General features: G+C 36.0%; 2 long non-coding RNA genes across 2 annotated transcripts; both read left to right on the top strand.

Moving 5' to 3' along the window:
• Positions 1-438: 438 nt before the first annotated feature.
• Positions 439-1,437, top strand: LOC127159986 (uncharacterized). The gene is made up of 3 exons (XR_007826617.1): positions 439-481; positions 558-602; positions 750-1,437. It is a non-coding gene; the product is annotated as an uncharacterized LOC127159986 (long non-coding RNA).
• Positions 1,438-4,546: 3,109 nt separating this feature from the next.
• On the top strand, positions 4,547-5,180 carry LOC127159987 (uncharacterized). Its single transcript, XR_007826618.1, has 3 exons — positions 4,547-4,790; positions 4,869-4,962; positions 5,129-5,180. It is a non-coding gene; the product is annotated as an uncharacterized LOC127159987 (long non-coding RNA).
• The last annotated feature ends 2,462 nt before the right edge of the window (positions 5,181-7,642 follow it).

Genomic DNA, 7,642 nt, shown 5'->3' with positions numbered 1-7,642 from the left:
TGAGAATTACAGAGGATCAGATGTTGATGTTTTATTGGTTAAAATGATGCTACCATCATGGAGATCAGTGTTTGCTTTAGTTGGGCTCTTGACCCTTTTAGTAAGTCAAAGTAAATTGCTTCTAAGCAATTGCAATATTGTATCACAACAAGTGTTTCCACATTTTTGTTATGGTAGCACAGACTAATTATGTTAGATCTTTCTATGCCACAACTTCTATAGTGTTGTAAAATAGTGAGATCAAGACTGTATGTGATCTGATAGTTATCAGGCAGTGACCTGATTATATGGAAAGTAGCTTTATTTGTGTTCAGGTTAAGGTTTTGAAAAACCAATCCTGTGAAGCTTGGCATGGAATTATAGTGCAGTCGTGAGAATTCTTTTATACGTGGGGCATGTAAATATTTTAGCTTTTGTGCTGTTCAGACACACGCAGACATCATGCCAGTGTCCATTACTTCAAGAACAAAGACATGAACAAGTTCATCACTAATGCACAATCATCATTTAATTAGTCATTTAATTAGTCACAAATAGAAAAAGACTTAATTATCAAGGACTGAAGAGACCTTTGAGATGCAACATCCATCTGATGCCAAAAGGTGAGAAACGATTCATCTGAACCCAAATGAAACACATTCAATGCTTAATCAGACCTCTTGTTTTTGTGTTGTCAAAATGATGGATTGTCACCTGCTGGTGAGACTTTCTGAAATGCCACATTAACATATTCATTAATTTCTCCCCAGATCTGAGGACGTGATCTACAGCTCAGTCAAATGAAGAACATGTGGTCGAGCCACATCCTATTGATGATTAAGAGAGACCTGGATTTGAGTCCAGCCCAGGTCATGTTCCCAGCTCCCTCTCCTCTTGATTTCATCTATTTACACATTTATGGGACTGTTCTGCTGTTTAGACATTAATGGCTTTCAGTTTAAAATCTGAATTGATTGTGAATATCATAAGCACACACTGCCTTCACTTAGACCTGTAATAGTCAAAGGCCTTTTAGCTCTCGCTTTGTACAGTCAATGTAGAACAGATGTTTTCTTTTGTGTGTTCATACTGTGTGATTTTATTGATAAATAAATTCAGTTTTAACATTGTCAGAAAGATTTTACCAGTAACTGCTGCTCTGATCTATTTGCCTGTAAATAGCCTAGCCAAGTTATAATTATTTCCAGCTACCTGCTTGTAAGACATATTTCTTTCCAGATATCTGTTTTTATTTTGTTATTGAGAGTACTGATGTTGTTAGTGACATTTACACAAAAGCGATCACTTGTAACCATAATTTTAACCGTTTTAAATAAAGTTACAAAAAATGTCAATGGAAGACAGCAAGCTTTACATTGTAAGTTGATGAGTTGATTTACTTGCCTCTGGTCTTGGAGCCTTTTAGATGGATGCTGAGGCTTTTTAGGATGGGTAGAATCTGCAGTCTCTGACCCAGTTCATTTACCAGCTTCCATGGCTGCAATATGTTGTGTTTTCCACCAACTGGCAACCCAGAGTGTCGAAATACTATTGGGAAAAACTGACAGTGTGGAATCAAACAGACCACAACAAAAACAGACATTCCGACATGGAATCAGTGTTGTCAAGTTTGTGGTTTCCGAGCTAGTTTTATACTGCTGCTGTGGGTAGTTTTTTTTAGTCCATGGGTCCAAGCAAAGGCCTCCACACAAGTTTTGACTGATTTTTGGAGTGATTTTGATATCCATTTCCCCCTGAAACATGATTGGGCTAGTTTTGGTCATGATTAGGTTGGTTTTGAGTACCAGTTGCGATGGTTTTTGTTATGCAGACCTGGCAACTCTGCACAGAACACTTTTCAAAGTAGAATAACTGCATATAAGTTTTTTTTTTTTTTTTTTTTTTTTTTTTTTTTTGAAGAAAAAAGTATATGAACTTAATATATTTCCCAAATGTCTGCAAACATGCTATGGTAAACCCTGGTTTTACACTTGTAATTTAGAAGTAGCACCGATTAGTAGGTAGAAGTAGCACTGCTTTTTACCCAGGGTTATCAAACCCTGCTTTGGAGGATTAGCATCACTTTTGCTTTGTTAAAGAAAACCCTGAGTATTAAGACTTGTATAGCATAATATAACATAAATGATGCCTCGTACTGAAATATGTAGTATACCCATTAAAGATGTTATTTAAAAATCCACATTGTTACATACATATTTTGGACTACATTATTTTAATTCCGGCTGCACTCGGTGAGCTACTGAAACACAACACAACACAACTTGGAAAATAAAATACTGATACTGTTCTGCCCATTGTCAGGTCATGGTGTATGGCCAACACCTACAGGCCATTTTCAATATTGCAGTTTGTCTTAATTTAGTTTGGCCACGGGCAACGTGCAGCAACAGTTTTAGTTCAGCTCATGAAAGGTCATTGGCTTGGAGAAAGATATGCTTGTAATTTATTGACTATTTTTAATAGTTTAATAATAAGAGTGTTATGTGCTAAGACAATACAGTATCACTTCTTAAAGTTAAAGATTGTGATCGATATAATATGATAATGGCAGCAAGTTTTCTATCCCATGTACAGTATACACACATGCAGGCTGTACATGTTCATATTCATATGTATATCGAAGAAATTAATTTACAATTTGTAATTTCATTTCTTGTTATTGTATTTAAGTTTTACAAATGAAAAGGAAACAAGCAATCACAGAAGTAAACATTCTGGAAAGAATAAACTTAGCTTTTGTGTTAGCTAGCTGTCTTACAGAGCAAAGTAGTTGTGAGGACAGCATATATATGATGACCACAGCTACTGAAAGAGCTTACAGGTGGCAATGGATAAAAGCGTAGGCTTAAACAAAATGCTGTACCATAGATTTTTCTCAAATACCTTTTTTTTTTTTTTTTAAAACAACGTGAATCTTTCATGGGTTTTCTACTACATATTTCAGTAAGAGACATAATTTACACTATATTAAGCCATTCAAGTCTTAATACCCAGGGTTCCCTTTAACTCCACATTGTGACACCAACCTTGTACAGTGTGAAACGATGTGGTGTTAGAATGTTTACATAGACATATTCATGCCTCATATTCACAAGCTTTGTACTGTGACAGAATCACAGGGTGTTGTATATAAACAGTTGTTTCAGCATTTTATAGAAACTCTCGGGTTACTAACATAACCTCGGTTCCCTGAAATAACGGGAATGAGCATTGCATTTACCACGCTAGAGAGAAAGCTTCATTTTCTCAGAATACGAAAGCCTGATCTGGTCATGTTCATGTAACTACACAAACAAATGGAATTTCAACCCACCAAAACGGGCAGAGCCGACTGCCTATATAAATCAGCACTAAGTGCCATTTCATCAAGTCAAGTCAAATCACCATTATTTATACAGCGCTTTTTACAATGCAGATTGTGTCAAAGCAAATTTACAGTATTAACAGAAAAATAGTGTTCCGTTTATCTGACAATCAACTGACAATCGACAGCATCCATTTGCTTGCAGCTTTTTTGCCATTTGATCTGCTATATCAGTGGCATTTTGCATGGGTGCATACAAATGAGGTGGAATGGGCCCAGCATTTATAGTGCAAACAGCGCCACCAACACCTGGAGCTGAACAGGAAAACGGAGGGCAAGTGGGAGACCTCTTGGAGGGAGGTCCAGGTGTAGCAGGAAGTAGGCCTCTCCTTTTCTTTTTCTTCCTGCTGCATCAGGATAAATTCTGCGGCTCAGGGTCCAGCGTCACTTTGGGGCAGGGGCCTTGGCGCTTGGGGAAGAGATACACTCTTAAAAATAAAGGTGCTTCACGATGCCATAGAAGAACCTTTTCTGTCTAAATGGTTCCATAAAGAATCTTTAACATCTGAAGAACCTTTCAATTTCACAAAAGGTTCTTTGTGGCGAAAGAAGGCTCTTCAGATTATAAAAAGGTAAGAAAGAGATGGCTCTGTAAAGAACCTTTGACTGAATGGTTCCTTGTGGAACCAAAAATGGTTCTTCTATGGCAGGGGTGCCCAACCCTGAAAAAAAAAACCTCACCTGCCTGTAGCACTAGTAATTCTGAAGACCTTGATTAGCTTGTTCAGATATATTTGATTAGGGTTAGAGCTAAACTCTCTAGGACATGAGGGGTGGGACTGATTTCAAGAAAGAAAACGATCTGCAAGTGTAGCGTGAGCGCTGTTTCAGCATGCTGTGACCATGGCAGTCACAATAACACTGACACTGCAAATATGCAAATAAGAAGATTAACCCAGAGACAATGTGAAACGGAAGCTTATAAATAGGCCGGGTTAATTATCAGCACTGTAAAACATGAAGCAATATAACCAGGATTCAGCTTAAAATTTAACACAATTTCAGAGCTTGAAAGTTGAAAATGACCCACAAAAAAAAATGGTGTTAACACAGATTATTAAAAAAAAAAAAAAAAAATTCAGTGTTTATAAATCCACACTCAGAGTGTTAAATTATGCTCATATTTTAAATATATTTAATCCAGATCCTCTTTTAAAATAGGTTTAGCACTAGAGTGTCTCAGTGTCCATCAGTCCATCTGGTGAAATAGTGGAGGGAGATTCAGTGACTCTGATCTGCAGCAGTGATTCAAACCCTCCTGCTCTGAACTTCAGCTGGTTTAAGGAGAATCAAACCTCAGCTGTTGGATCTGGACAGAGTTTCAGCATCTCCAGCTTTAACTCCAGTCACAGTGGACATTACTCCTGTGAAGCTCAGAATAAACATGGATCTCAGAGATCAGCATCTGTTTCAGTCACTGTTAAAGGTATTCAATATAAACAGACACTCTTTGAGTTTCATCTGTCTCTAATGTGAAATGATCTTCATGAACATCTTGTTTCAGGGGTTCAGAGAGCTGCTCTACTCACAGTTACTGGGATTGTGGTGGGATGTGGAGGATTGATTTTCATCATCATCATCATCATTGTGTTCATAAGGTGAGTGAAGTTTGTCTGAACACTAAATTGAAGTATTTTCAGTAAATTTAAAACATCTACAAACTTGATCTCACATCTAGAGTAAATAAACAACTTCTTGACTTTTAGTATTTTTATTTATTTTATGTATTTTAACACATTTTTAATAGTTTTCTCCTGTTTTCAGTAGGAAGAGGAGAAGCGAAGGTGGAAGTGAAGATGTGAATCAAAAGCAGGCGAGTCAAGAAACACACACCTCCATCTACAACTGCAATATTTGATGATATTGTTGCACTGAACTACAAATAAAATACTTCATCTAACTTAGTATGAAAATCTTTCTCTATAGACGGCTGACACGAGTGATGATACATACACAGCTCTGGATCCAGTGTCCAGAACATCTACTGACATTTACAGCACGATCAGAGTCAGTAAATGTCTCAAACACTTTTTACACTCACATTCAGCAGATCCATATAAACACAGGCTGTTTTGTTCATCTGTCTCTCACAGTCTGGTGACTCCAGAGCTCCTGATGACACCTACACGGCTCTCGAGCTTCAGTCCAGATCTTCTGATTATGAGACTCTAGCAGGAGCTTCAGCAAATCCACATTAAACTCTTCTCACAGTATTACTGCTCATATGGAAATACAGATGCTCATATGAAACTCATTAATATCATATTGTGATGCTTATTTCATTATCAATAACTTTCTTAAACCTTCTTGAAGTAACTGTGTATACTGTAATCAAGCTTATAACAGTTTGCAGAATTGTTTTTTTTTAGTCTTTCAGATGTTTATATTGTACATTTCACATTTTCTTTATATTTGTGCTGCACTCGCAAATACCTTTTTAAAATGTTGTATTTCTGGCTTTTAAAGTAACATCACAGTTTAGTGTCTCTTATTTAACTCCATTTATGGTTTCTAATTGTTATCTCATGACACAGCTAAGCAGCGTTTTTAAGTTAAACTATGGACAATCTGTAACTGATTGTATTAAAGTCTCTGTTTGCTCTGATATCTGACTGGGTTTTGTTCTACTGTATCTTTGCTGAAGTAATAATGTTTGTGTGGTTTACAATACCGACATCCAACATAAGTATTTCTCTCTTATCCACCGTATATTTACCGTGATTAGTATTTCATGTGTCCAGACTCCCCTCTAGAGGACGGACAGACTAATAAACGTATAGATTTTTATACTTCTGCCACACATAGTGCTTCTCTAGTAATGGGACAGTACATATTTTGGGTCTGTTTTGAATTTGGTTTCTACATATTAACATTTGTTGCTCAGATATTTCTGGTGTCATGATTTATATTATCAATAGTTAGTATGATCCTACAATTTACTTGTAGTTTAATGTTATATAAGCTCAGAAACACCATATACTGCATATCTTTATTATTGTCCAGCCTGTCAACACAAAAATTGCTAGTAATGGAACAAATATTTTTGGTCTGTTTTGAGTTGGTTTCTACATTAACATTAACATTTGTTGCTCAGATATTTCTGGTGTTCACTTCTTCCTTTATAGGCCTATAGATCCATAGATCTGTGGTGTTGCACTGTGTAAAACACTGTAGATGTTGTTACACATCCTCGCCTGTTGGTGTCAGGTAAGTTGAATTCTGTAAAGTGAAACTGCTGTTTGAGGTGTTGCTATTCAGTCATGCTAAGTGTTGCTAAAGTTTGCATGACAATACCTATGCTATAATACTTATTCCAGAGTGTGATTATGATATTGACATTGTGTTTCAAACAGTTTGATAGTTTCAAACAGCTGAAATCGCAAGGATTTATTTTCACCTCCAGTATTTAGAATTTTTAGAGCAAAATAACAACATTTACATCATTTGGTCATCATTTACTCACCTTCCAAAGCATTAAAGCGATATGCTCTTGAAGTTTAACATCTCATTTTATACAAAATTGTGTTTTTGCTTTGTGTAATATTTGCTGTCTTATTGCTACTGATCTCATCCAATGAATTAAATAATAAACAGATAAAATAAGCATTTCTAAAAAGTCAGTCAGTTGGTCCAGTCCAAATTCAAAATAAACAGTTAAAAATAACCTAGATTGTTTTGTTTTTGCTTCTCATTATCTTTGACCTTAAAAGTGGGCTTAGATGGTCTTAGTCCACTTTCCATTTTGCTGACACTGCTAAAACAAGTCATTGTGTTTGATATGTATTTGCACTATTTTTATTTTTTTTATTTTTTATTTGTCAAGGGATAATAACTGGGCAATAACTGGGTAATAACTATGTACTAACCTTGAACCTATCCCTAAACCTAACCCAAACCCATGTAATTACTTTATATGTTCCAGTATTTTCTGAACATTGTGAATAAGTAAAAATGCACATACTGTAAAATAAAGTAAAAAACAACAATTATTTTGATAACTTTTATTGCTTCCAAAATCAGCATGTTGCCTAACAATCAGACTGCTACATGCAGTAAAGTGTGCTTCATCTTTTTGGCCACCAGATGACAGTAAAGTCAATAGATGTGCAGAAAAGATTTGAGTAATCAGTCCCATTCTCATTCAACTCAGTAAAGTCATCTTTTTGACCAGATCTAAAGTTAGTGTTTTTGGAGAACATCAGTACTATTTTTCCTCCATCTGTCATAAGTTTGGTACTGTGAGTGCTTGTGTTGTCTGTCATAAACTGGCATTGACCC

Source organism: Labeo rohita, unplaced genomic scaffold (genome assembly GCF_022985175.1).
Source record: "Labeo rohita strain BAU-BD-2019 unplaced genomic scaffold, IGBB_LRoh.1.0 scaffold_272, whole genome shotgun sequence".
Taxonomy (NCBI): Eukaryota; Metazoa; Chordata; class Actinopteri; order Cypriniformes; family Cyprinidae; genus Labeo; species Labeo rohita.
The sequence above is the reverse complement of the archived record's forward strand: the minus strand, read 5'-3'. Positions and strand labels throughout refer to the sequence as shown.